The sequence below is a fragment of the Leptonychotes weddellii genome, chromosome 3 (genome assembly GCF_054177405.1).
Source record: "Leptonychotes weddellii isolate Sample4059 chromosome 3, ASM5417740v2, whole genome shotgun sequence".
In the NCBI taxonomy this organism is placed as follows: domain Eukaryota; kingdom Metazoa; phylum Chordata; class Mammalia; order Carnivora; family Phocidae; genus Leptonychotes; species Leptonychotes weddellii.
In genome coordinates this window covers 78,804,526-78,829,531 of record NC_138371.1, presented here as the reverse complement: position 1 = coordinate 78,829,531, position 25,006 = coordinate 78,804,526, and the positions used below count along the sequence as shown (strand labels likewise).

Genomic DNA, 25,006 nt, shown 5'->3' with positions numbered 1-25,006 from the left:
ACGGTCCTGGGATCGAGCCCCGCATCGGGCTCCCTGCTCTGCGGGAAGCCTGCTCCTCCCTCTCCCATTCCCCCTGCTTGTGTTCCCTCTCTCGCTGTGTCTCTCTCTGTCAAATAAATAAATAAAATCTTATAAAAACAAACAAACAAACAAATGAAAAACAATAACGCGATACTACTAAACACCTATTAGGATGGCCAAAAGCTAAGCCACTGGCAGCCGCAAATGCTGACAAGGATGTGGAGCAACAAGGAATTCCCATCCTCTGCTGGTTGAAATGCAGAATGGTACTGGAACTTTCAAAGAGTTTGGTAGGTTCTTAGGAAAACATATTTATACCATACTATCCAGCAATTGCTCCTTGATTGTGTTCACACGAAAACCTGTGCACAAATATTTCCAGCCACTTTATTCATAATTGATAAAGCTTGAAAGCAGCCAAGATGTCTATCAATAGGTAAATGGGTAAAAAAAACTGTGGCCCATACATATAATGGAATATTATTCAGTGATAAAAAGAAGTGAGCTCTCAAGTTACCAAAAGACTTGGAGGACTCTTAAATGTATATTGCTAAGTGAAAGAAGCCAGCTTGAAAAGGCTTTGTACTGTATCATTCCAAAACTATGACGTTCTGGAAAAGGGAAAACTATGGAGACAGTAAAAGATCAGTGGTAGCAAAGGATCTGGGGGGAGATGGGGATGAATCAATAAGCACAGGGGATTTTTAGGGCCATGTAACTATTCTGTTTGATATTATAATGGTGGATAAATGTCAGTATACATTTGTCAAATCTATGTAATACACAACACTAAGAGTGAACCTTAATGTAAACTATAGACTTTAGTTAATAACAATGTATCAATATTGGTTCATCAATTGTAACAAATGTACCACACTAATAAAAAATGTTAAAAATAGGGGAATTGTGTGTTGGCGTAGGGGGTTGAAGGGGTATATGGGAACTCTATATTTTCCATTCAGTTTTTCTGTAAACCTGAAACTTTTCTTTAAAAAACTATGAATTTTAAAAAATAAAAATAAAAAATAGGAAATATTCTAGAAAACAAGCAGACTAAAACATCTTAAGTTGGTTAAGGATAGAATACTGGTTGAAATATCTGTCTCTGCAACAATCTCTGTACATCTTAAAAGGTAGGACTGGAATCATCTTTGTCTCTTACCCCATTAACCAACAGTAGCCCTAGGGTGTGCATAAACAGAGGTTTTAATTAATATTTGTTGAATAATGTGTGTGTGTTGCAAATAGGAAAAATATTAATACTGAGAAGCATTAAATCCTCCAACAGTTTAATTTGGGTTGAACTACCCTTTTAAGTGTTGACTGCAATACTTCTAGCCAGTGGACACATGATTTTTATTTCTGAGAATCTTTATAACTGAGAATCTCCTCAGCTCTTTTTGCTCACTATATGAACCTTTATGTTTCACAATTACTCTTCCTTCCAAGGCAAAAACAGAAACAAAAACAAACAAAATAATTACAAAAAAGTAAAAAATAAAGCAACCCCCTCCCCCCAGAACTTAGCTTTACTTCATCTATTCCTATTGGCCCCACTGGACTGAACCAGAATGCCCCCTCTGTGAGTAAAAACTGGATAAAATAGGCCCAGCCTCATTTTCGTTCCTGCTTATAACCAGCTAAAATCATTCTTTTAATATATTTCATACTGAAGCCATATCCTGATTGGGATTCTAGACAGCTGGGCAACACATTTCTTCTACAAAGAAGAAATCTCAAAACAGAAGCCATGCTAGAAACAAACACTAGTTGCATTTCCTGCCTTTAAAAAAAATTATGCTCAGCAGTTTGAAAAGGCAAAAAAAAAATCTGCAATGAAAATATGAAATCTGTCCATCTCATCTTTTGCAATCCAGACTTCAGCGTCCTCTGAGGCTGTGTAACTGCTCATGTTTCCACAAGAGTTGACAATGTAAAGCTGGACAGAGGCCTGAGTTGGTATCTGGTAGCACAGAATTGTCAGTAAACTGTCTCACTGGTTTATAGCACTGTCACAATGCAGCATGCTCAACACAAATTATGCTACATTAGGACCTTTGATACTGGCGATTTCATCCAAGTTGTGTTGTGGAGTTTTTTGAATTAGATGATAAAAGAATGCATATACCGGCCTGTCTCAAATTTTGCTAATCAGATTATCCTTTGAATGAAATCTCTGGAGTGGACCCATAACTTTGGTGCTGACACCATACCTTCCCCTCCATCTGCACACTGGTCTCTAACAGCAGAGCTGACTTAGAAGAGAAGCAGTCCTGGGTACAAAGAGGCTGACTGTGTACATTGTAGCCTCCCCTTTGTGCATGTGCGTGTGTGAGTGTGTGTGTGTGTGTGTGTGCGCGTGTGCGCGCGTGCATGCAATGAAATAAAATGGCAATGAGTGATAGATAATTCCACAAAAAGCAAAAAGCGACATGTGAATGCAATACATTCTTCTTTGTTTTCAAAGATGGCACATACATGATTTGGGCATATTCCCTTTGTATTAACACCTTTTGTCTCCTCCATGTTCACATTCCACAAGGTTTCCTTTTTAGAAGGTTCTAAATATACATTTTAAAAATGAACAAGTCCTACCCACCATTAGGCTAGACAAATGAAAACTGATTTGGGGGATTTTCAAGAACAGTTCAATTGCAATTTATGTATTTCACTAACTTTCTTGAATGCTATAATCATCAGCAATTCTAAATACACCAGTTGAATGATTCAATTTGTTTTGGTTTTCTGTTTGACTCACTAAATCAGTAGGAATTGGATACCCTCATTATACTTCCAGATCAGATGGCATACAAGTTAAATTCAAAGTGATCACTTTTGAAAAGCATGTTCTAATTATAACTAGTAATGATGATAATAATCATAATAATTATTGTTATAAAAGTAGCTAACATATTTTCATAACTTACTATGTGCCAGACACTGTACTAAGTGCTTCACTTATCTCATTTAATTTAGTGCTTTCTACCATCCCATAGAATAGGCACTATTATTGTTCCCATTTTAAAGGGGAGGAAACTGAGGCTCAGAGACATTAAATAATATCCTAGGGTCATAGTTCAAGTCCATGAAAGAGTTAGGACTAGATTCCTGGTGCCTCTGACTCAGAGCCTTTGCTGAAGGCCACTGCTGCCATTCATTAATTGTTGATTACCTTCTTACAAAAGTGAGTATCAGTCTTTTCATGCTACACGCACTTGTTAGTCACTTTCTGTTTACACCTGCTTTCCAGTGCTTGTAAATGACAAGTACTGCCATAGGAGTTTGGCTAAACTAGGTCAAGAAAGAAAAACGTGGAGGAAAATGCCAAACATCACAGTTGGGAAGAATCCTGGCATTGCCATTCTCTGTAGGGCTTTATGTATCTGTGTTTGGACCGAGAAACTTCTTTAATACAATATTCTGTTGCAGCCGTCAGCAGTCATTGAGAACTCTTGATTTACTGGGCCATCAGTGCATGAATAAGCAGTGCTTTGCTTTGTTTACTGTATTTGGTGACAGCTTTCAGTGACATTTTGCTGATGCAACACTTCCACTCTATGAGGGCATCCCCCAAAGAAAACTGGTCCATGACCCTTAGATGTCAACCTGTCAACAGCCTGTGACACTGTGTTGATTCTTCAGAATGATCTGTGACCTGATGGTTTTCTTGCTTGGGGGTACTTTTGCAAAGGACCGACTTCGGCATTGAGGATGCTGCATAACTGTCTTGAGAACTTTCGACAGTGGGTCTTGGAAATCCCATTAGGTTGAGTTCCCCTCCTCCTGACATCAACATTCTGGTTTCGGCTGCCCATCTAGGCTTATTGCCCAAACCCCAAATTCAGTTCAGACTCTCTTTCGGTACTGCTTCGATGTTCTCTTTCACCCTTTAAAAAAGGGACAAGAAAGACTGGCATCCTTTTTGGAAAATATTGACTATGAAGCTTCGCAAGCCCATGAGCCAATGGGAGAACTATGAAGCACTGGGGGAAGAACCGAGTGGGAATTTTCCAGACTGGTGTTTCTTAGTACACAGTAACAAATATTCCCTCTAACCATTTCTCTGAACTGAAGGAAGTTACTTCCCACCAGGATTTTAAACATGTTTTCCATATATAGGAAAAAAATTTACAGGAAGAATCTTAGGGACACCCTCCTTCACTTTTTCACACCCAGAGGAACAAAATATATAAATGCTATAAATCTACGTGGCCAAGAATCTTAATTGGGTGTGTGGGTGTGTGGGTGTGTGTATGTGTGTGTGTGCATATGATTGTGTGTGTGTGTTGTTTTAAATGGGAAAGGGTTTTTTTTTTCCCATTAATTTACAGTCTTGCACTTTGCATATCTTTATTCACCCAGATTTTATTGGCATAATAATCCAAATTAAACATTGGCTTAAAGAGATGAATTTGCTTATTTTGAACATGCTAAGAATAAGCTCCATTGAAAACAAACTATTAGAGAAACAATTTCGTGTTACCAACTACATCTAAACTACTTTTATATAGATTTGTACCACAATGCCAAGCAAAGCATTAACTTTAGAGCTACGCCCATGCTTTTCATATTATTTGCAGCATCAAAAATCGAATAAAAGAGGAAAGAGGAAGAATGTGAACAATTGGCAGTTCTGTTCTTATAAAATAGCCCTTGTATCAAGTCCATTCACTTTTCTATTAAATGCATTTATATTGCCCTCTTATTATTTTTAAAACAAGGTATTTCCTTAAGCCTACTTCGCTGGGACTGCCAACAACAGCAACAACAAAACAAACTGTTATTTGCTTTATCCCATTCCACAGGGCAGTTTTTTTGGTAAGTTGAATCATTGATATTGCACCTCTCTGGCTTCCATGTGATAAGATTATCTTTTAACAATGATTTATTTTTCCCATTAAAGCTGAAAAGATCACTTGATCATAAAAGGGCCAGACTCTAACATTGTTCAGGGCTTTGGAAACTTTCGTAGACCTCATTTTTCAGCTACATTGAGTCAGGGAGCTCAAAGACTATTGATGGCAAAACTTGTATTGCTTTCTAGTTGCTCAAGAAAATGTATTGTCATTTGTAAATAATGCTGAAAGGAAGTCAAACAATAAGCTCTTCCCATTCACACACATTTATATAGTCTTTAGGTTTTACACAATATTCTTTTTTTTTTTTTGAAGATGTTATTTTTAGGTACTCTCTACACCCAGTGTGAGGCTCGAACTCACAACCCTGAGATCAAGAGTCACATGCTCTGCTGACTGAACCAGCCAGGAGCCCCAGTTTTTACACAATATTCTAATAACAACTTTATGAATACTTCTAGTATCTAAAATACACAAATTCTGGCTACTTATTTTAACTTTTTTTTTTTTTAAGATTTTATTTATTTGCGAGAGAGAGAATGAGAGACAGAGAGCATGAGAGGGAGGAGGGTCAGAGGGAGAAGCAGACGCCCTGCTGAGCAGGGAGCCCGATGCGGGACTCGATCCCAGGACTCCAGGATCATGACCTGAGCCAAAGGCAGTTGCTTAACCAACTGAGCCACCCCGGCGCCCCTGGCTACTTATTTTAAAGCAAAATTATATCATACATTTAATGTGAGTTATATTTTGTAATTTGTTACATGCCAAGCAATGAGGAGCCTACTTAACGCTGTGATGAAACAAAGGCAGAGACCATCCAGTGGAGAGAGCACTGGGTGGGAAACAATGGAACTGCCTCCTTATCTTGCTTCTGAGCTATTTGTTAGTCTAATGGAAGCAATTTTAACCCCATTGAATCTCAGACTCTTTATTTCCAAAACGGGAATGAGAAGGAAAATGTGAGGACTTCAAAAACTCTGTATCAGTCAAGTGATATTTAGTACGAACTTTAAGATGTTAGGTTAAATCAAATCAATACAACTTAGTTTTCTTAATACAACCATGATACTAAATATTAATAATCAAGTATGGTTTCGGCTTCCACGTGATTGAATTTTCTTTGATGATATTAAGATTCCTTTTCTATTTTTTTTTAAGATTTTATTTATTTATTTGACAGAGAGAGAGACAGCGAGAGAAGGAACACAAGCAGGGAGTAGGAGAGGGAGGAGCAGACTCCCCACTGAGCAGGGAGCCCGATGCGGGGCTTGATCCCAAGACCCCGGGATCATGTCCTGAGCTGAAGGCAGACGCTTAACGACTGAGCCACCCAGGCGCCCCAAGATTCCTTTTCTAAGAAGAAATATCAAGTATGGGGAAGCTGTGGAGACTCCCTGCCATCCAGTGATTTGTTTCACTAGTCAAATTCATAGGATTTGGAGGTTCCTGAACACAAAGGAGATATTTAGTTTTATTTTATCAATAGGCTTTTGGGATTTGCCCGATTCCAAAAGAATAGCCCCATCCATGTTCATGGGAGAGGTTGAGTAAAATCTACTCAAATTTTAGGTCTTAATTCAGTTATGGCTTTTCCATGTAGATTTGGCCATCGAGTCCAGAAATTAAATCAGTGAGTTATGCAACTGCCAATCCCCAAGGAAACCCCCAAGGATATTTATAAAAATCCATCATCATCATAAATCATCATCATCACCAAGAGTATTAAGTAATAAAAATTAAAAAATAGTGGAGAAACACAACAAGCTTACCTCTGCGCGTAACTATGCTTGGTATCGCTGATTGTGGACACTAACTACATTTCAGAACTGTATTAGTTATCCACTGCTACATAACAATATTACCACCAGCTTAGCTATTTAGAGCAACACACATTTATTATCTCCCAGTTTTTGTGGGTCAGAAGTTTGGGCATGGATTAGCTGGATTCCCCATAAAGTTACTATCAAGATGTTGGCTAGGGGTGGTCCTCATCTGGAGGCTCAGCAGGAGATAGGTTGGCTTCCAAGCTCACATGATTATTAGGATTTGGTTCCTTGTGGTTTGTTGGACTCAAGACCTCAACATTACAGGCTGTTGGCCAGAGGCCTTGTGGACCTCTCCATAGGCAGCTTATTTCATGAAAACAGCAAGGGAGAGAGATTAGTATCTAAAGCAGAAGTTATAATCCTAGGTAAGATAACCATAAAGGTTATATCCCATCACCTTTGGTGCCTTTTGATGGTTAGAATCAAGTCATAGTTCCTATCCATACCCCAGGGGAGGGGATTATACAAGGCATAAACACAAGGAGCAGGGGATAATTAGGGATCATGTTAAAGTCTATCTACCTGAAGAATCAAGTTGGGGAGCTTTTAAAAGTAAAGATTTTGGAGCCCAGTCATAAAAATTCTGATGTAGAAAGTCTGGAGTTGGAGCTATATGTATGCATGTCAAAAGAAAAACTCCCTAAGTGAGTCAAGTGCATAGCCAGGTTTGGGAACCCCCGCACAATATCCAGCTACTTTTATGCTGGTTATCTAGTGGAGACATGACCTACAAGCCATAAAACATACAAGATTTGCATTTGCGTAAGGCAGAAATAGACTATGAACTCCTTTTTTGATAAAATTTCGAGTGGTGAGAGGTTTTCTCTTTGACTATTGATTGATGTAATCATGCTCACCAATTTTTATGAACTCTGAGTCATAATTTGGAGTACAACTAAAAAATGCCATGGCTACAACGTGTATGTTAGTAGTATGATTAAAATTACTCATATTTCTTTTACAACTACCATCTTTTCCCAATGTAGATTCTCGAATAAATTAAAAAGAAAAGAATTTAGGTAAATTAAATTACCTAAAGATTTGCTTTAAAAAGCTAGGGAGTAAATAATATTTTAAAATGTAACAGAATGATGCTGATGCTGATGCTAGCTAGCATTTAATTGAGAATCTACTGCATGGCGGGTATAGAAAATTAGACTTAGCTTTCACCCTCATAAAAGTTTGCAAGGTAGATAAACTTTATGATCCACATTATTCATACAAGAAAATTGTGGTTCAGAAAGATTAAGTAACTTTTCTAAGGCTGCAATATTAATATGGTTTGAAGCCAGACAGTGAATCCATTTTAAACCTACTCCAAAGAATATATTGCTGAGTGCTGGATTCAATTTACCATGGGGAAGGGGCAGAGAAACATGTTCTTCTTTTTAACATCAAAGAATCCCAAGCCACTTATTCCTATTATAATACTATACTTTCTTGGTGTTCAGTCTGTGGAACCCTTTTATAAGAGAAAACTTCATTTAAAGGACCCTTTTAATAAATAACACCTAACTGCCTGTGAGTTCATCAGGAGGAGTAGGAAGTTTGATTCATCACTGTATCCCCGAGATAGCAAAGTGCCTGATACTGTGTATGGACTGAATAAAGATATGTTCCTACATAATAAACTGATGAACTTTTAATACAAACCAACTCCATGTCAACATTCATTGATATGTTGTGTTACGTTCCGTTTCTTGGGTGTCTCAGTAAAGAAAACTCAAGCTATATTTTACATTATATTTTCTCCCAGACTCTTATAAACGAACATTTAATTTTAGATTGGATAAAAGAATCAAGGGACAGAAATGAAGAGTGAAGAACCCTGTATCCCCATTTTCTGCCTTCATATGACAGTTTGAGGAGATAACGGCTTACTCTTCCTTCACAAAGTATGTTATTAGCAATTAGGCAAGTCAGGAATGAAATTGAGAGCAGTGGTATAACTCGGCTTGCCATCTCGGCTCCCCAAAATGTTGGGAATGGCCAGGTAGACAAAAAAATCTGTGTTGGATAATAGCAATGAAACTATTGCTCTTGTTAACCTCATATACTGGATTTTTGAACTTTGAAAGGATGCTTTTGTTTTTGTTTTCACACAGGAAGTCCCTGTTGCTGGTAATTTCATCTTCTGTGACTCACATATATTTATCTAGCGCCTCTTTTCCAAGCTTTCTGTGTAGTTTAGGAGCGTTTTCTAACAAAAGTGTGCTATAGAAAAATAAGTATTCTCATCACCTCAAAGCTGCTTCTAAAAAGGAAAAGTAACAGGTGCAAGGCAAAGAAGGATTTTTTTTTCAGGTTTCCACGCAAACGCTCAAGATAAAGTGTCCAAAATTTACAAATGTGGGGGACTGAAGTAATGCTCAAGTGAAAATCTGAATGACTTAGAGTCAAAGAGGCTTCCAAACGCATTCTCTTGTATGCCCTCATATTCCTGGGCCCCCTGGAAGGAATGGCAGAGATACCTGTAAACTTTCTTCCTTTCTGAGGGTCCCAGCACATCAGGATTAGAGGCGAGCTCCATAAAATACGATTTTAGCTTTTCCATCCTTCATTCATCGGCAGACACTTACAGAGCTCCCATCATGTGCCAGGCAACGTGCAGGATGCTGAAACCACAGCAGCAAATACAACACATGACACTCTCATGGACATAGAGCCTGTATTTCCATGGCTATTCCAGTCCAATAGCCAAAAAGACTGGTGATCTATTTGGTATGAATTGTCAAGAAAATACCAGGATCTGCAGGCTTCACAGATTCTTCTTTCTTCCCAGCTCTCTGATATCACCATGCCCCTCTCTGTCATATCATTATTGTCTATCCACCCTGGTTTCCTTCCTCAGACCCATCAAGTTCATTTCTTTACCAGGACCTTGGCTTTTGCTCCTGTCTACCTGAAATGTGCTTCCTTCAGAACCTGACAAGACGCAAGACTAACACATCTGAAACATGTGCCTCCATCCTACCTACCCGGTCACTTGCCATCCCAGGGTCTTGTTTTCTGCCGAACACGTCCTTTCTGGAACTGCCTTGCTTCTCTGTGTGTGGCTTCAGTGCCATCCTCCCTCCTCTATACCGCAGCCTCTACGTGAGCGAGACTTTACCTGTTTTGGTCACCCAGCTCTTATGGTATCTGGCACATAATCCCCTTAGAATAAATATTTGTTGAATATGAATGGATTTGAGAAGTGAATGATTAATGAATAATGTTGGATGACCAGTGATGGTTAGAAGAAAATCTTCAGAATTTGAGAGTCTCTGTGCAACCAGTCCAATGAACCATATACTTGTCCCCACCTCCCACCTCCCCCTGAAGTCACAATCTGACGGTCCAGAATGGACCACATAGGAGAGGCTTGGTGAAGAGAGGAGATAGCTCTCAAGCTGGGAGACCTGAGGCAGCCCTAACAGCTTGGCCCTTTAGGCCAAGAAAGACTGAGTGAGCAATGGGTGACTCCCAACCCCAAGCGGTACAAAGATCACACTGAGGATGTCACCTGCTTATGTGAATTTCCAGGGTGATCCCTCCCAATGTCATTGCTTGTGGCCAAGGCTCTGCCAGCTCCATATCAGTCTGACAAAGGACACCTTGGGCTCAAATTGCAAGTGACTATCCTAGACTTGCCATGGCTCAAATAAAGTAACACAAACTGCAAAGTATACGAGAAGAATCAGGAAAGGAGCAAAATTAGCTTAAAGATTAAAATACTGCTTTAATCTCCCTAAGGAAAACTTCAGATGAGGATTTAGTCATTCAAAATTATTTGTTGAAAACTTCCTATGAGCCAGGCTCTCTTCTAGGCACTGAGGAGAACCTTGGGGAATCGGGCTGTGGTGGAGTGTTATTTTGGTGTCAAGAGATTTATAATAAGCAAATATATGAGATGTTTACAAGTCATGTCCAGAATCGAAATAGTGATGTAAGAGAGAATAACTGATGAGATTGGATGGTCTGGGAAGGTCTCTTTGAAGAGGAGCCATCTGAGTGGAAACCTGATCTGATAGGAAGGAGAGAGGCCCGCGGAGATGTGGTGGGGAGAGCTGAGTAGGCAGCGGGAAACTGCTCCCAGGGAACGCAGGCTTTTATGAGATCAGGACACAGAAGTCAGAGAGATGGGCAAAGCCTGTCCAGTGAGGCCCTTGTAAATCAAGATAAGAAGTTTTGTCTTTCAATCTAAGTCACTGCAGTGCGGGAGGGGTAGTTAATCAGGAAATGATCTGATATTATTTGTTGTTGTTTTTTTTAACCATTCTGACTGCTATGAGAAGAATAAATTTTACAGGGCAAGAGTAGAAGTAGGAGAACAGCTAGGAAGCTTTTACAACAGTTCAATTAAGATATAATAATGATAACGGATTTCTATGAGATAAACTCCATATTCTAATAATCACTTATTATTACATAATATATTAATATATAATTAACATATATAATTATCATCATTAATATTTTTATCATATATGTGTGTCATATATCATTAAATTATGTACATATCATATCTCCTCAACACACTGGACACTGCTAAAGAGCAGAGCTCATGTTTTTTAAGTCTATCTGTCCTACTTCACCTCAAAGAATATCTTGCATCTGATAGAATCTCAACACATTTTTATTAATTTATTGATTAGATCCAGGGTTGAGTCATTTCCTTCAAAAAGAAGGTGAGGCATTTTGTACATGCTAGGGATCAGTCTATTTTAAATAAAGACTATTTTACTGTGTATTGCTGAAATCTGTTTCTGAAACAATGGCAAGACATGCATAAAATGTTAAGAGGTACTGGTGATTTTTATTATCTTCTTTTTTCCAAACTGTTTCCTAATTTCCTACAATCAGCACATATATCTTTTAAAAGGAGATTTGTCTTAAAGAATTAGGTGAATCTTCTTTAAAAGAATGGAGCTTACTCCTTAGAACATGCCAAGAGAATGTCAGTACGTCAGTTCCTCGAAGCACTTTCAAATGCTGACCCACTAGGTCTTTATAAGAAGTCTATCCACTTCATAGATAAATAAAAGTCCCTGAGTTTAACTGAATTGCTAAAAGCTGCATTTGTTCATTCAGTGTCTCTTTCGAGAAGGCACTGTGTCTCATGGTACTCTAGAGACAAACTGGAATGAAAGCCTTGCTATGGAGTTCCAATGTCTGGTCTCCATCTTGGAGGCACTCAGGGTGGGCAGGATATCCAATAGTCTACTCAACATAATACCTGGAAGATTCTAAAGGGCCCACTGGAATCATTTTGCTTAAGTAGCAGCCTTTCTCTGTGTTACACCATCTCATCTCATATCTTACATTCCTCCAGATTGTTTGTCTTTTTGTGGCCTCCTCATTCCCTGCTACATTTTTCCTTAGTGAGTACCCTGCTGTCCGTTCTTAATAATCTGTTCCTTCTGTGTTATGACAGCCATCAAGGATTCACTTACCTTTCTCCGCTCTTCCTCTGAAGTCTGTTGGGATTCACTGTCCCATTAGCGAGAGGGACTGGAATATGTATGTACGGTACTGTTTGACTGGTTTCCACGGAAGGAGCAGCCTGTCTGTCTTTTCAAGCAAGAGGCACAACATCACTGCTCTTGCTAACTGATGAACTCGGCAACTTAAGACAAATCTCATGATTCCTGGAAAAAATCTCGATAGGAATTAACTTCTTTCCTACCCCCTTCCCCTAGCATTTTGTGCCTGTGGTTAACACTGGTTGCCATCTATTTTGCATCCGATCTCTCTCCCTTCCCCCGCCGTTAATGCTGCTGGCAGATGTACCTCATGGCTACCTCTGAATTCCCCAGCATGCCCATTGTGTGCCAAGCACCTTCTAGGCCTTTTAGGCCCTGTTATTTCAGTCAAGAGAAACTTGTGTCTTGGCATCAGCACTGCATGCTTTATTTTTTTTTAAATTTTATTTTATTTATTTATCTGAGAGAGAGAATGAGATAGAGAAAGAGAGCATGAGAGGGGGAGGATCAGAGGGAGAAGCAGACTCCCCGCCGAGCAGGGAGTCCGATGCGGGACTCGATCCCAGGACTCCAGGATCATGACCCGAGCCGAAGGCAGTCGCTTAACCAACTGAGCCACCCAGGCGCCCCAGCATTGCATGTTTTAGCCCCAGAGATCTAGCTGACCTACAACTGGACTCAGTCGTCAGTCAAAGTGTGCTTCAGGAGCCTCTCAGGTCACCCTGCCCTCAAGCCTGACACCTTCAAGAGGTTGTCTTAATAAGCCCAATTTCTCCATGCTACTACCCAAAGCCCCCATCTCCTCCGTTCCTGCCCCTCCTCTCCCTTCTCCCTTACCCACCACCGAACTTATCATCCCCATCTGCCAAGAGTCTGCTCCCAAGGTGACAGTCTGTTAATCTGAGTGTTCTAGATCCGGCTCTCTGCTAGTCCTGGGAAGCATAATGTAAGAGACCTCCTATAATTAGAACAATAGTGAGGATATCAAGTTTTCACATCAGGCATTTCAAAAGTGATCTGACCCAGCTCAGATCACACCAGTTGTCCAACTATAAAACTAGCCTTGCCTGAAATTTTCTTTTTATGACTCAAGAAAATGTTGTATCTCTTCTACGTTTATTCTTACCCCTGAATTAACGTAGCCCCCCTGAATCCTAAAGCCAAGTGTCTGAGATCACTGCCCTCACTACTCATCTGGTTTCCTAGGAATTCCTCCTAATTAAAAATTTTTAAAAGATACAAAACACAAAAGGCTGTTTAAAGAACCATTAAAACACTTTAAAAGTGAGGTATACTAACTACATAAATTCAGACCTCCAAATCACAAAACTGAGAATTCAAAAGCAGAAAAAAATACTTCCAGATATCTTCATCTGTTCCTTTCTACCACCTTGTGTGTTTACAGAAGAATAATATTCAGGTACTATTAACTTTGCTAGGATAGGAACAGCAAATGCTAACTACAATGCGGCTTCATGACTCAGAAGTCTGTAACTGGTATTAATGAACTTTTAAAATGCTAATTTTCCTGCTTACCCCAACAGAAAGATGCCTTAAAGCAAAATCTCTCATTTCTTATCTGCTAAAAGCAAGGTGTTTGCATCCCTTACAAAATAAAATGGTTGAAATAGGGTTTTTGAACAGTTTAAAGTTTCAAGGACTTCTCTTGTTCACAGTTATTCTTGTAAAGAAAATAAATTTATAAAATCACATGCCTTCATGATCCCTTTGCTAGAAAATGGAAATATCCCCAAATATGTTCCACTGTAGGAAAATCAAAAATAACATGTAAACTACAAATATGTTAGCCAATGGAGAATATTTATTAACTAAATAATTTAATAATAAAGAAAATGCCTACTTGATTAATTGTTGCAGAGTAAAAATTACAATAAAACTGTCTTGATCAGTGCTTTGCAGAAGCACCATTACTGTCTGTGCAGTTGTTTAACAAGGATTTAATTGGAAAGATAAGTGAATGCACATTTAAAAGTATTGTTAATTTGCTTTATAATCACCCCATCCTTCACAGTATTGACAGCACAAGGCACAAACCCCTTTCTGTTTTACAAGTATTATTTTCCATATGTGCACAATAAATTCTGAAGCAGTAATTGGAAATTTTATGGGTTCCAACATACCTAGTATAGGAGGTTTAGAGGTGCACTCTCCCTTTATAAGAGGTAACCCAGTTCTAGTTGTTGGAAGCAAGTGACAAATCTGATTTGCATATTTCCCCCATTCGCTGCAGATCATAATCATATTTTGTCCACTTCTAGAAAAAGTTGCATCTCTTATATTTTATGTCTTATAAAATCAGGATAGAGAGGAGGAAAAAAAAAAAGTCTGGATTATTCTCAATCTGTGACTGTATTTGTTTTCTTAGAAAATGCATATAAACAGTGGAGGTTCTGGCCCAGGATGGTCTCTAGACTATCTGGCTTTACCAAAACACCATTTTCCGAAAATTGTTACACCCGAGCATATAAAAGGGTACAAGGAAAGGAGCAAAGGACATCTTCAATGCACCATCTCTCCTTGCGCAGTCACACATGCACGCACACAGATTCTCCCCTCAGCTCACACGCCCCTTAGAGTTTGGAATCATCTGCTCAAAAAGTCAATCAGTGCATAAGTTTCCCAAACAGAATGAGGGCCATGGCTCAGATTTCTGTGAAGTGGGAGCCTTGATGACCAGACTTCCAAAACCCAGAGAGCTTCCTTATTACAGAGAGTCCAAAGCTGCTCTAGAAGCAGAGCATTTGCTTAGTCCTGCACACAGAGAGAGACTGGAAAGACAGTGTTCATGTGCATTATTTATTTGCTAACTCTGAAGGAGCCACCCTCCCCAGGTTTTATTTCAAAAAAGAAAAAGAATGAAAATATGAAGCTCAACTTGAAAATGGATGTGAACTATAATTGAACCTATTTCAAAGGCAAGACTTGTTCCAATTGTCTGTTATCTCTCTGCTGATGAAGGCTGCCCACCTGATTGTGAGGAGAGTGGAGAGTCCCCAGAGTGTCTCATATGAGTAACATTAAAACTCTGAAAAGTTACGTGGAACATGCTTAATATCCCCCTCGTCCATGCCCCATCCTTCTAGAATTGGTAGAAATATCTTTAAATTTGGTTAACTGCAGGTATTTTTGTTTTGTTTTGTTTTTTTTCTGTAGACAGCAAACGCTTCAATTATGGAAGTCTAGAAATTCTTCTGAAGAAAATTTTCATTAGAATCTTTTTCAGTACAAACCCCTTTGCCCTCTTGATAAAACACATTGCCTCATATATTGGCATGGGAAAATTATTTTTATCTTTAATTTGGCTAGGCCTCTAAATCTCTAAACCTCTTGCATTTACATTAGTTTTTTATGCTTATAGAGTAAAATAGATATATATGAGTTTCATATGTCTAGAGATTTGCCAATAAATGCTAATATCCAACCATTAATAACAACTCACTAATCATGTGACAACTTTTTTTATTCCTTCCTACATATATATATATATATATATAAAATGTATAATATATATGAAAAAGAAATAAAAATAATCTTTGGAGTGTGTACCTGTGTGTCCCTGTGTTCTCTCTCTTTCTGTATATATATACATACGTACATAGATATGGATATAGATATGAATATATTAAAATTCTTCCATGCAATTTCACTTTCCCTGTCTATGTATGTACTTGTGTGTTATGAAAATCAGACACAGGCACACATAGATACACACTTCAAGGATGATTTTTACTTCTTTTTCCAATTTCTCCATCAGAGGCACGGATTGTAAAACCATTTGTTTGGGGTGAAAGTGTCTTTGGGACCAAGACCTTTACATGCCCCATTTCAACTAGACAGAGCTGAGACTGGTGCAATAACGAAATGTCCAGCTGTCCTTTAATTAACTGAAATGAGGAAAATGTAATGTTTTGATGAGAGAACCAGGATTCTGTGCGGGATAATGGGAAGACTACATGTTTCCGTGCCTTCCTGCATCTGACGGAACCATGGGGTGCAGGAAAGAGATGAGGCTTTTTTATGCTCCAGTAGGGGGAGCTTTCTTTTCCCCACTGTACAAACAGCATGGTGCATGTGTTTAAATACGCCATCCTAAAATGCAGACTTTTCATTTTCATTTTGCAAGTGGGAAATTTCACTATGTGATGGGCACATTACTCTTCTTAGCGACACATTTTGTGCAAACTCATTTGGGAAAGAATAGGAAATTTAGAATACTGCCTTCATATTTCTTCTGGAAATGTTAGCCTGAATCCATTATTTCCAAACCTGATGAGGATTACAGTTCATCTGTATTTCACAGCAGCCCATATTGTCTTCTGTTTTGTGAAGTAAATAAGAGATGATACCGTTCTAATAGTGTCTGTATTTTGTTCTCCATATGAATAGTCTTATTCTGGGGGTAAGGGGGGGAAGGAAAAGGAAGCCGGGACTGGAGTACTTGATTTAGCCTTCTCTAGATGGAATGTGTTATTTTGACAAAGAAGTGCCCTGAATTAGTTTATAAATAATCTGAACTGGAGGAGGTAGAACATAAACTCGCTTAGGTCACCGAGTACATCCATATTCAAACGGCCATATAAAAAGCACTGCTCAGTAACACCCAAATCTATATCTCTTATTTAACTATGTTTAAAATACTCATGGACAAACCTGATTTGATGGCAGTGTAGGTGGATGCTTATGTGCTGATGAAGGAAATTCTTCACATACAAAATAATTTCCCACCGTTACTCCACTATGCCTGAAACGCCACAACTAAGGAATCAATTTATCTGGCTAAGGCAGGAGAGGCAAGTCATTTCACCTCTTACACTAAATGTGGTTGATTGTTAATAGCTGGTTAAGTGGTTACGTTAAGATGGAGACTGAAACATTGTCCTAAAAAAGTGAGCGCGAGTTCTGTCATCCGTTAGTGATGTATGGCACAGGCATTATTTTGGGGGAAAGAAAAAGCATATTGGTACGCATGCCACATACTTTCTGCTTCTGGATTATCGTTTCAGATTAATAAAACTTGACTGCTAGAATGTAAGTATCAGGGGCACCTGGGTGGCTCAGTCGGTTAAGCTTCGGCTCTTGGTTTCAGCTCAGGTCGTGGTCTCTTGGTCGTGGATCGAGCCCACATGGGGCTCTGGGCTCAGTGCGGAGTCTACTTCAGATTCTCCCTCCTGCTCGCTTTCTCTCTCTCTCTCAAATGAACAAAGAAAGTCTTTTTAAAAAAAGGATGTAAGTATTATATGAGGTTTCCACATTAAGAAAATACCATGAACACAAATCTGTTTATCCGGAAGAATAGGTTACAACCTAGCATACCTCTAAGGGAATATACATCAAAGAACAAGGAATCTTGAAAGAGTCAGAAGAAGAGAGGAGTATATTCTAAAGAATGACAAACTCAGAAGAAATCTTAGGAAGTTTAAGAGGAAAAAAAAAAGCGTGGAGTCTAATAATGAGTTAGATTTTTAAAAGCCACATTTTGCTTAACAATTTTATCAAGACTAGCCCTGCTGTATCCACTAGTTAAATTCTTCCCTTGGTGTAAGGTATGACAAATATTTTTGTTGACTCTTGCTAACTATGTGAATCACATATTACTGAGTTGATTCCCGTTGGAATGACAGGAAGCCTAAATAATCTCCTCTAAGAAATGTCCCATCCCAGTTAATGACTTTAGCCGATGACCATAAACACCATCTTTCTGCCCATAAAGGTATGGTCTAACTGTGCATAGAACTAACTCATTGAGAAAAAAAGCAAATCCCTTGAAATACAGAAAAACTAAAATGATGTGTCTAACCACAGTCTTCCCACCTTACTTTCACTTAGTTTGGGCTCAGATTGATGAGATTCTTTTTATTAAGAAAAATTTCGAAAGAAAAATGGAGGAAATTCACCATCTGTGCCAGATCTTGGTATTTGACTTTAATATGCTGTCAGCCCATTCCTTATATCAGCTAAAACACAGTCTTCTTCATCACAGAATATTGAAAAAATTTGACTTTTTCATTGATTGATATATTTGGTCTTTCGGTATATGAAAATACAGTGGCTGCAAAGCTCAGCACCATCCAGGAAACAAAAGAGTAAATAAAAAGTACAAGTGAATTAGTTAGGACTCTTTTGATTTCAAGAGACCGAAAGCCAATCCAAATTGTCTTTAATTTTTCTGTTCACGTACCTGGAAAATTCAGGAAGTAACCAAGATTTAAGTTCCTCCAAATTCTGGGACCTAGATAACCTCATTAGGACCTAGCTTCTCTTGATCTCTCAGTACTGCTCTCCTCCATGTTAGCTTCATTCTTAGTCTTCACATGGTGTAAAATGACTGCAACATCTCCGGGTCAACATTGTCTTTGCTTCTAATCCATCAGGAATCTCTTTTCCAACAGGCTTGACGACTATTGACCCAAATTGAGTCATTACCAATATTCCTGAATCAACCACTGTGGCTGAGGAAATATGATGAGCTGACTGACTGAGATGAAGGTCACACGCTCCATATTTGGAGGTGTAGGTAGAGTCCCATCCAGGGCACATTAACGGAGAGGAGAAGGAAGATGCTCCCCCAAGAAAACTTAGTACACTGTGTCCGGAAATAAGATGCTCTCTCCAATGAATAAATGAACTTTTACAGTGAGGACAATGAATCCCATGCCGTGGAGACTGGTATGTGGAAGAGATGTCAGGCGTCACTCAAGCGGCGCTCTTACTTTCAAACAGTCCTCAAACATGCATCAAACTCTCTAGGTAAATTCATTTCGTAAGTTTTGGGGGCTTTTCTTTTAACATACAATAACTGGTTTGGGAGATGATGTACACAAACTTTGCTGTAACTGAGAGGTTCAGGAAAGGGGTAATTGCTTCCCAATTAAGTTGGTTGGCTTGCTCAGGCACAAGCCTGGGCCCTCACATGTGCTCAGCATTCTATTAATATATAATCTTTGAAATGTTTTAGAAGCTAAACCCACATGCTTTCAAGGTATTTTAAGCTACCAACACTGAAAAGAAAAGAAAAGAAAAACTATCCTTAAAGCCAAGTACATGATGGTATACAAGCATCCATGGACCAAGATATATAAAATTACAACATAGATTATGAAATAGAAGATAGTTAACCTCGGACCAGCAAAGATAAATATCGGAAAGGTCAGAACGATGATGTAGAACTATGTACCTGGGTACCAGTTTAAGATGTGATAACAGATGCAGTTTAGCAAAGGGTCTGACACAGTAGTGTTGAGATCTTTGTTGTCTGCAGGGTGCCCAGAAATCTTCAGTGATTCTCTAGATACGGAGGAAGGTATTTTTTGGTTGATTTTTTTTGGTCACTGTCAGTGGCATCTGTGCAGAAGAAAATGCCTCCATACAAAAAGAAAAAAAAACTGTTTTTTGTTGTATCAGGAACACATGACAAAGCATTCAAATATAATGCAAATAACTGCAAACCGATGCATCCAGCAGTTTAAAAATTGAATAAATAATTTAGCTTTTACACATGGGCAACTCTTGCTAAAAAAATACAAATCAGAACCCTTCTGTTTAAATCTATTTTATTTTGTTAATAGATGAGCTAATATGATAGGCATTTAATTGTATAATGTATTATTAGCCATTTTCTTTGGCATACCATTAACTTTAAATAGTATTAATATTTAACATTTCATAATACACACTACAAAGTTCTTATTTTTTCCAGCCGAACAGAAAATGTGCATTGATAGTAAATCTCTTTAAAGTGGGTTTTAAGATGCTCAGTAAGCAAAACCTGTTCCATTTATACTGTTTGATCAAAAATACTCAAAATGCCACAGCATAATAAGGCAAATGCTGTAAGATGACAATGATGCCAAAACTGTATTATGATTTTGTATTCAAATACAATGTATTGCATAATTAGGCATAATTATATAATTTGAATATTTAAGAGAGCATTTAAAATGTGATAGGAGGCATCTAAGTACATGGACTTCTCAGGGATGGTTGAATCAGAGGGTATAAAGTTGCAACTAATATTTGTTATTGAATGGCAAACTAATTCAAACACAAGTTTGCTAGAAGAGGACCTGTAGCTGACTCAGATCATAAACACTAACTGTCTGGCAAATCTGAATCTGTTTGAATCTGACCTATATATATTTTTTTTTTCCTTGAGAAAATATAGTAGTTAGTTAGTTGAGTTAGGATACAGTACTTCTAGTCTCTGTGTGGGTCAGTCTGATGCTCTGTATTCCATGGATATAGATTATGCCCTTAATTCAGATCAGCATTCTCAGAAATGTATGTTCATGATCATGAGGGAAACTGACCCAGAAAGAATAAATGAAGCGACACAGATCCATCCCCATTTCCAGAAAGACTATTCAAAGGACATGCCCCCACATGAGGTAAATCAACCAGATTTTTTGTCTAGAGGCCAGTGTTATAAGGCAACTTTTTAAACAGAGCATGAAGCTTGATTTCTCGTTAATATATATTTTGGAGGAGTGAAATTTTAAGTGAGCAAAAATTAAGACTTTGAGCTTTGCCCAGCTGTCCCCACATGGAACTTCTCCCTCCATTACCAGCATTAGAACAACATTTGTTTGTTTTATTAAGTAAGAACATTGGGAGTTCACAAAAAGCTTTTTATTTCCGATCTTGCTTAAATTTTTCAATGATCTGAAAATAGGGCCAACAGACTAAGTTTATGGCATATTCTAAAATTAGAGGAGAAACGCGTGCGATTTTTTTTTTCTATTTCGTTTTCATTTAGTAGTGACTTAATTGGGGGGCCAAAGATAGATCGGTAAAAGAAATTGTCCCAATTCAGAATACTCAATATGTCAATTCTTTCAGAGATTTGTGCCATTGCAATTAGATAGAAAATGAAAAGACAAAATTTAACTAAAGATTTCCTCTATCTGTTAGTACCAAAACCAGATAAATTTCTCCAGAGTTCATCACTTTCTCCAGAAGCTGACCACATCCAGTTATTTTCAACCTACGCCCAACATGAATCTTATGCTCTTGGGAGCAAATGTTATTGTTACAATCAGAAAATGGTATGTTTATTTCCACCCCCAAGACTTGCTGGTGCCAACAGATTCCACGTTCTGGGTCTTTTGTTTTCCTGAGTTACCCTGGCTTAGCGCATTTCTCAAAACTCAACCCAAGTTCCAAATTCCTTTGATGAATTCAGTTTATTTCCTTACTCTTCCTTTTACATTTTTATGTGTGTTATAATAATTAATGCCTTAAAATACGTTGCTGTAGTTTATAATTTCTTGTATCACTACATATACATTACTACATAATTCTAATTAATGTATGTATTTGCACTTACGCCATGTCTCCCCAAACAAAGCCATCTACGGATTGGATCACATTTTATTCTATAGTTTCTGCTCTCAAAGTGCCCAGAAAAGTACTTGTGACATAATGGATGCTTTATAATGATGATGATAATGATAACTAATGTTTATTGAATACTTACTATGTGCTAGGTACTTACCCAGATATGCTTAAAAAGAGCCTGTGTTTTCAAGCATAGTTGATCAATGAATTAGCTCCCATGAAAAGCCAAAAATGCAGGAGCCCAGCCACATCTATCTCAATGTACGGTAAAGGTTAAACAACCTGGAATTGTCTATAGCTTCACTCTCCAAAGAGCTGTGCTCATGTTGTCAAACCAGCACCTTGCTATGCTTGCTAGAGCATAGCTGTGCATCACTGCACACCTTTTTGTCCCATCCTGACATACACTCCCTCCTCACAGCCCTGCAAACACCTGCAAATCGCCGGTCATCCTGCAAATGTCATCGTCTCTCTGAAACTGTCCTTAAATCCTACAGGCAGAGGTAACCTCTCCCTCCCTCCTTTGGCCTTCCTCCCTTTTATCCATGCTTTTATCATAGCATTTAGTACTGTGTATCATTTACTTATTTATTTGGCTCTCCCCACTTGCTCCCTTGAAGAGCCTGAATTCCATATGAGCAAGAATTTCATCTCCCCTTTGCCTCTGCTACCTGGCAAGAGCGCTAGTGCAGAAGTGATGTGGCTAATTGGGTCTTTCGTGAGTTCTTGCAAAAGGAAAAAAATGCAGTTTGTGCATGAAATCAGCTGCTCCAACTTCAGAAATGGCACTTTCTGGCCCCTAGGCATCTCCCGCAAGATCACATTCTCAGAATCTTTGGAAGAGCACAACTCTCCTTGTCAAAGACGACTCCTTAAAACTGTCTTAGGTTTGGATCTACTTTCACAATTCCTCCATTGATGCGGAGGGGGTTGGAAGATATGGAGCAGGGCCATTTCTTTCCTGAATGACACTACGTTAGGTTAGGTTAGGTTAGGTTAGGTTAGGTTAGGTTAGGTTAGGTTACATATGTAAAGACTGGAAAGTGGTAACTGCCATTTAGCGGTCCTTCATTTCAAGTGTTTCTGATACAGTAGAGCTCTTGTTTCTCCATGCGGAGCAGGTCTATTAGAGTCTAATATTGGACTTGATAGAAGATGTGCATGTCTTTTACATTATAAGGCTTTATATTTCAAACCCGTATACCTTGCATCTATGTGTTTGACAGCTGGTGTCCTGCAAGGCAATGGCCAGTAAGAGGCATGATTGCACTAAATTGGAAGCATGAGGCAAAGGGGTGTTTTTATTAGGGGGGGCTGGGAAGGAAATTTGAGGGTAGTGGGTTAGAAGAAATCATCCACAGATGCTGATCTCTGTCCGTTAGTGGATGGGATTTTTGAATTGTGGTAATTCCTGTTTCTGTGACAGTTCATCAAAAATTGAGGGCACCACATTTGAAAATTACCCATGGTTTCATTTCTAAACTAGATGCAGACTCTGTGCCTTTGATTATTAGAATTATTCAACTCACTCAGTGGGGCAATGAGGAGGGGCATTGGTAAATCCTCCACCAACCGATATTCTGTAAGAGATTCGTTAAAGAAGCCCAAGGCAGCAGAACAAACTCCATCACTCTTTAACAAGTGTTGTCTAAACACACAGCAGCAACCGGTGAGTGAGCCAAAGTGACAATTTGGAAATTCATTTCTCTCCTTCAGAAATGTCTATGTCAGTGAGGGGGGCAGTCAAACTGAAAGATGTGGAGACAAACTTCTTTCTGCTTTTATGAAGCATTTTCAGATCAATTGTGGAAGGCAACTCAACAGATGTCTACAGGTGTCTCTCTTCTCCCCAAAAGTTATTTTTTAAAAATAATATAAAGTAGCCAGCTTGCCAATGAGTAAGGTGAGAATAATACTTCAAAAACTCTCCACAAGTAACACCAATTTGATGACTCCTTTCACAAAAGCTGCTTTCCTTTTATTCCACCAAACGCTGACTGGGTCAAGCCCCAACTTTCTCTTCAGGGATAGGAGAGAACTCAGATGGAAGATGTGTGGAAAGGGAGAGGAGGAGAGTGTGTGTTGGTCATACCTACTGCAAGAGAATTGTTTCTTCTCTGGTCTTGTGTAGAACCTTGCTACACTCATATTGCTGAAGGGCACATGAGTGCCATTGTAAAGAGACAGGACTTAAATTGTAAGAAGGATTTCAAGAGAAGCAGGCTGCTGATTCACATAGGAGCATGTCAAAGATTATTTAAGTGGCCAGTAATGTAAACATCATGCTACTAACACTGAACAGTTTATCACATAAATATAATTGTCTTCTTTTAGAAGAATAATAAAAGCTGAATCCATATGTTACATATTATTTAAAATTGTTTCTGCAAGATGTATTAGTCCCATAGAAGAAGCAATTCTTCCACCAGAGGAGGACAACAGCGGTTTTATTATATTACATTGTCATTTGTTTAATTTGTTTGTTCCCAGTGGTAGTTTCACAGATTTTTATGAACTGTTACTTTTATAGAAAGTCAAGTTACTCATGATGGATGGTACTTGCATTCATTAAAAAAAAAAAGGTCAGAAAGGTAGGTGGCTTGTATTTACTTAACAGAATCTGTTTAAACCAATGTTTCTTAATTCTTAGACAAATCGAAAATTAATGGAGAGAGTTAAGTTCTGTTAGGGATATTTCTAAGATTTTGTCTGAGTTTATTTAAACATGGAGACCAAGCTAAAGCTCAGACTGGAAGACCTCTTGTGAGCAAAGATAAACTAACAATTCTTATATTTAGAAATATTTCTGAATACGAGTTGCCCGAGGTTATTTTTTTTCTTTTTTTGAACTGGTAACTACAAAATACCAATTTTATTTACTTATAGTTAAATGTCTGTTACTAATTTTAGGCATTTTATTGGTTAAGGAAACTAGTTCCTCCTGTCATTCCTCATAATTTCAACTAGATTTTAGTTTTTACTTATATGAAGTGAGACTTTTCTAGGTACATTTGAAATTTTAAAAACTGAAATAATTGATATTCTCCATTAACCGATAGATTAAATAAATGCAGTATGAAAAAATATCACCCAAGAGCCACCATTACCATTTTTTGAACTACTAAATGTATATTCTACTGAAGTCAGGTATTTGAGGAGTGTCATGAGAGTAAATGTCCCAAAGTATTTGAATAAACCTCTCCAGAGAGGGTTGATGCGAGGCAGAGATGCTGATTCCTGAGAATTAGCAATAGATTCCAAGTCTTCTGGATATTCACTATGTGAACATTTACAATCAAATTTGTTTGCCTCATCCTGGTAAACTTAAAACTCTAGAAGAGAATAGCAACGCTATTGTAATATAATCTGGATGAGAGTTATAATTCCCACGATATAAACAGGTAGCGCATATCCACCAAAGCCAGTTGAAGCCAAGCTATATAATTCAGCAAAATAATCTTTATCCATGTAAATAATTTAAGTC

At 38.3% G+C, this 25,006-nt stretch overlaps 1 protein-coding gene across 1 annotated transcript in view; it reads left to right on the top strand.

Moving 5' to 3' along the window:
• The window catches only part of ARHGAP15 (Rho GTPase activating protein 15), a 588,861-nt gene that overhangs the window by 398,479 nt on the left and 165,376 nt on the right, over positions 1-25,006 (top strand). The window lies entirely within an intron of this gene.